Raw genomic sequence first — 6,000 nt, forward strand, 5'->3', positions numbered from 1 at the left:
AGGTAGGTAAGATATTATATATTGCAGTGCAACTTGTTCCCTGAATTTTTCACTCCTTCTGTAGTGTAGTTGTTATATGCCCATGGGAGCCATCCCTTCTGGTCCTTTGAGCGAGGGGCTTAATATAACCCAGGCTTGTATCATACACACATGGAGAGCTCAGGGAGAGAAAATTTGAGGAATGGTTCACAGACAGGGGATGACAATTATTACCCCAGGGACCGCACACCACAGGAGCAGGAGCTGTGCCGGGCGTGCTTCCACAGCCCAGGAGAACCTCTTGGTGCCAGACTGGTGTGTCTCTTCTGGTGGTCTGAGGTGTGTCGGTATGTCCCAGTCTAGTGATGATGTGTGCAGAGCACCCGCCAGGCACCCGCGTGCAGGGGGGTGCACAGGCATATGGAGCCACAGCCTGGCCACCTTTGATCTTCAAGTTAGAAAAGACTTCTTTCAAAAACAAGGCATTAAAACTTATAAATGTCAGCCACTATCAGAAAAAAAAAAAAAAACCCAAAAAAACCCCTATTATATTTAGGTCAAAGTGTTATCTAGCCCAAGATTTTTAAATATGTGCAAAATGCAGTTTCTGCAGAAGGACCATTAATCAGCTGCTGGGAGAACTGCCTTTTTTAAGCTGCAAAGATGAAAACAAAAAGCTCTGAGTGCCGGGGCAGCTCTATTTCCCGTTGTACGGATGGTGGGTCTTGGTGCAGGAGGGCACCTATATCCATGCAGGCTCTTGCTTCCCTAGCAACATGTTAACATCTTTGCAAGAGCTGTTTAAATACGCCGAGCCGCTTGCCACGCAAGCTCTACATGGCAGTTTCCCTGTTGACACATGCTTTTGTCTGCTTAGAGGAGGTGCTCTGTAAACATAGATGGTTTTCATGTTACCTATTTCTGATTCATTGGTTCTAAATTAGTAGCTCAGAGGCACATACCTTTTGTACAGGCAGGGAAGGGATTGCCTCTCTTCTCCCCACCTTTGGAAACTTTGACCTGCTAAGATCACAGACTGTAGGAAATCTCAGAGGCGAAGTCCCAGGTACTGCCAGCAGTAAAAGCCTGGAGTAAACAGATTAGGTGTGTTTGAAAGGGAGCTTGGACTATCTGGCTCAGTTTCCATATACCACAGGCAAGATTAATTTCAAGACTGATTTTGATAGTGTGAAGCCTTCTTCCTTAGCAGGGGAATTGGCTGTGTAATTAATATATAAACTTTTATTAATTTTTTTTCTGTTTGGCCGTGTGAAACATGAGGAATCGAAACTACTTCTCCACACCCCTTCGATTATCACAGGAGTGGCAGGAGGAGATTTTTCTCTCCTGGTCATTCTGAGCAACCTCTGAGCCCAACTTTTCCACCCTGTTCCCATTAAGAAGGCGCAGAGGCCACGCGAGTGAGCCCCCAGCCAGCTGGGAGACGTCAGCTGCCTTCAAAGCCTCTGCCAGCCCTTCTGCGATAAATCATGGTGAGGTGTGTAATGCGTGTGGTATCAGCCCCATATCCCACACAGTTCCTGTCCCAGCAGAGATGAATTATTTTTAAAAAATTAGAGGACAAAAGGGAAAAACCATTTCTGGAACTTTTAAGTCACTTTATGGAGCAGTCAAGGCTGTTGGGGTTGGGTCTTACTTGACTTTAACTGAGAGCTGCTGGCTGTAGGTTTTACCACCCTTTTGCAGGAGTGGGGTGGCAAAGCCCTGAAAGCTGAGCTGCTCCCACCTGGATCCTCCCTTGCAGATGGCAAAGGACATTGTTAATTTATACATGAAAGAAATACAGAACCCTGTCTGCACATTTTGGGCTGAGACAAATGAAAATTTTGTTGTCAGTCTGGCTTGGCATCACCTTTCCGATTCTCTTTTGTTTTCTCTCCCCGTGAATCATCGCTGCATTCACTTCTCTTTTGTTTGTTCCATAATTGCTGGCTTAACCTGGAGGCACGAGGCTTCCTTGTGGAAACATCACCACGCTGTCAGTCAGCAAAGGAGAGGTGGTACAGCTGGTACAGACCTTCCTCCCTCTCAGGAGTGAATGAATCATCCCTTGAATATGCAATATCATCCAGGACAGGAGCCAGGATCCTCAACAGGCACATGAATTCCAGCATCTCTGGAAACATTATTTCCACATTTTGGGCAGACTAAGAGACAGTAAGTAAATAAGCAAGCTGTGGCATTTGCAATCTCTGTAGTTTTATTTAAAGTGACTGCCTGTGCTCTCAATGCTTGTGTGGGTATTAAAAATACAAAGAGCATGTATCCTTCATCTGATACTGCCCAAGGCAGCTTCACGGTATGGCCCATTTAATGCCATTGAGCAGTCCATTGAACAATTAAGAACCCACCAGAAATAGTAACTGCCTGCTTTCCTCCTGAAAACTCACGAACCAACGCATCCCAAACCCTCTCTGTCCCTGCCTCTACATTTCTCCATTGAAGCAGTGTCAGTGCTGTCTTTCAGTCCCACATGGAGATGTTTCACATCACCCTTGCACAAGAGCAGCAAATGTCACACGGTCTCCTTCCCTCAGCCAGGTTCTTCTTCGAAAGTGTTTCCCCTCCAAGGAAAGGCCAGTTTCCCATGGTTGCTCCTGGGCTGTGGGTGGGACATAGGGGGGAATCAGGGAAGCTTCACTGCACCATCGGGTAGTCCATGGTACAGCATTTTATAACATCCACTGGCTTTCCTAAGCTCTTCTGTGCTGTCCTCATGAATTCAGTAAAACGGCTCCTGAATAAGTATGCAATTAGATTTCACTGTTGAATGTGTGGGAAATACAATGGGAGAGGAACACTGACCTGATCAGCAGAGAAATGCTGGTCAGGAGGGCTACGATGCTGTTTACTCTGTTATTAATACCAATAGCTAAGACTTCTTTTGCTTTGTTTTTGTGACAAGGTTATAGCTACATGTTAACCTTCATCAGTCCTTCTGATGCTAATGGTGAAAGTGAAATACCATTAAAATTATCTTCCTATATGTTTAAACCACTCTGGCCCTTTTCCAGGCAGTATTTGTGCCCCTGTTTATGCCGCAGACCCTGGTGACCCTAGAATACTTTTATTTACAGCAGCATAAGCATCATTTCCATGGCAACATGCTTTTCAAGCTGCAGATTGAGGTTTGCAATTTCCTAAGCAATAGAAGAAGCAATGGTGGATTTTTTTTTCCTAATCAGCTAGTAGCAACTTTCATGTGCAAAATGATCAGCCATGACAAATCATTTGAAAGCTACGTTATAATCAAGGCAATTTTAAAGCTCAGCATGGTTACCCTAAAAATAAAAGACAGTTAGATCCAGTTGTTTAATGGAAGTGAAGATCGTGCAATGATATCCTCACTGCTACTCTAGCAAATTGGCTTCGACTTGCTCTGTGATGCAGCCTAATGACGAGCAGAGCAGTTTACTTCCCTAGAATGACACATTATTTACAGGAAGACTACTACATAATTATAATCCTATACAGTTTCAGACAATGCTTTCCCATATTGGAGGAGATGACAAAGCCCGTTTGAAAATGGTCCAAGATATCAACAAAGGAGTGTTATTAACAGATATGTTGGTTAGTGGCTCATGTGAAATTGCCCTTAGTGCTTTCTGCCTTCCAAGAGCATGGGGGTGGAGCTCATCCCCAAGACGGAAAAGCCACCTGTGAATGCACATATGCCAGCGAAGCTCTTGCCGTTGTTGTGAACAGAAATACAGGACTAAGTCTGTGGGGAAACATCGCTCAGCAGCTCCACAGTGTTGCTTCCCTCTCCAAAATCAATTTTCAGAAGTGGTTAAGTGGTGCCACTCCACATATAGGGCAGCTGAGCTGCAGAAAAATGAGATGATGTGTCTGGGGTTGCCCCAGTTGACAGTCAGAGGTGCTCCCTGGAGTCCCAGGACACCACCCTGTCTACCAGAGGCCGTGACCCATTTATCAGAGTAATGTGTTTGAAGGCTCGAGCTGTCCCCTGCTCAGCCAGTGTGGTACCCAGCACTGCTGGGACCATTGCTACTCACTGGAGGACAGCACTTCTCACAGCTGCCCTTCTCACCATCTCTCACTCGCAGAAAATTTGCATGAAAAATATTGCTTTAAGGAATTCAGAAAAAGGTGAGGCTTTTCTTTCATGTAGATTGTCCTTGAGAGCAACGAAATCTCGTTTCATATCCAGGCAGGAGTTGATGCTGACCCAGCCAAGCCCAGAGAACTGCTACGTACCTGAATGGGTGGGCTTAGCAGAACTGATTCAAACCTCTGTAATACCAGTCACTCGTGTCCGATCGCTGAGTTAGACCTTAATGGTGAGGCTGTCACTATAGAATTATCAGAGTTAAATTATGTAAGTCATGCTAGAAAATATTTCAGAGAAAATGGGAGTCACTGTTATTTTTTTTAACCCAGAATTATTTAGGGTGACAGGTAAAGAAATATTAAATGACATTCTGTTCATGGTAGAGGTACATTCCTACTTGATAAAAAACATATTCATAATGATTTGCTTTGGGCCTCCAATATCTTTTTGGGCAAAACTTCTGCTGGTTTTGAAAGCATTAGGACAGCAGAGGGGGCCTGGAGGCTTAGGGGACCCCCATGTCTTGACAGGTATGGCTGGTCATTAACTCTCCTGGGGGAAACTGAGTAAACTGTACTTTTAAACACCAGATTTTCCATACCAGAGACTCTTTCAGTTAGCATTCTGGGTGTTAGATATTGGACTAAGCATGCTACAGCTCAACATCAAAAGCTTTCAGGACATCAAGAACTGCAAAAAGCCCCAGACTAGATGACCTTTAAAGGTCCCTTCCAACTCAACCCAAACCATTCTATGATTCTATGATTCTATGGCTAAAGCCACTGCACACTAATGTGTAAGGCCATCTTAGCACCCCAGCATCCTCCTCCCTTTGAACATGATTGTCAGACTTGATTTGGAGTCCGAGCACCTAGGTTGGGAAATCAGGGAAATCAGGGATTGACTAATTATGTTCTGCCCTAGGGAAAGTGCTCACCCTCACACTGGCTGGCGGTGGAAGAGGAGGAAGGTTTTTCAGCCTGCTCTTATGGTTTCAGACTTGAACTTGGAACTGTGTGTTTTTGCCACGCCACCCCTTCCGCCCGAGTTAATAGTCAACTTTGAAACTCAGCTTTATGTCCCATGTGTTTGATTTACATTTCAAATGCAGGGCCAGCAGGGCAGGCTGTCTAAATCACTTGTCAGCACAAGGGAAGGAGGTGACACAGTGGGAGGAAAAAGTGAGACGCGGCTATGGCCCAGTATAAACGCTCAGGCAGCTGGGCAGTGCTGTTACTGGGAGAGTCCCCAGCAAGTGACAACTGCTCACCTTGCTCAAAGGTTGAGGTCTAACCCAGGCAACACACAGGGACCAGCTTGTCTCCTTTGATTTACACTCCAACTCTACAACCCTGCATCCTGTTTTCCTTATCCGCTGCAGCTGTATGTGGAGGTGAAGTCTTGAAAAGACCTAGCAAGGGGAGTTTCTTTTGAAACCAAAAATAGCCTGTCATGATTTTTTTTTTCTTTGGTCAGCATGTCGCAATCTTAAATTTATCACCGATGTGGAGCTGAATTGACATACAGGAAACCCATCTAGTCGTGAGTCGGAGGGCACAGAGCAGAGCGAGTTCACCGGCCACTCTTGAAAACTGTCTGGCTGGAAATATCATTTTCAGCTGCTCTTTGATGAGGTAACATCAAGGAGCAAAGCGACTGCACGCACCACACAGGCCAATGCCAAATGGTTTGCAGGGCCAGTCAGTGCAGCATTGAGGAAAGGGAAACATTTGCAGAATCGGTCAAAAATGAATTAGATGTGTTTTAAAGCAATTACTTTCCAGACTGTTTACTCTGAATGACACAAATATGATTGGCCCGTCCTTAGAGACCTCCACAGGCTTGATCTGATGGATGTGGTGATGCCTAATCCTGCCCTTGCTGATGCTGCCTGGAGTTGCGTGTGTGCTTGTTCCGACAGCTCATGT

This window comes from Athene noctua, chromosome 15 (assembly GCF_965140245.1).
Source record: "Athene noctua chromosome 15, bAthNoc1.hap1.1, whole genome shotgun sequence".
NCBI lineage: Eukaryota > Metazoa > Chordata > Aves > Strigiformes > Strigidae > Athene > Athene noctua.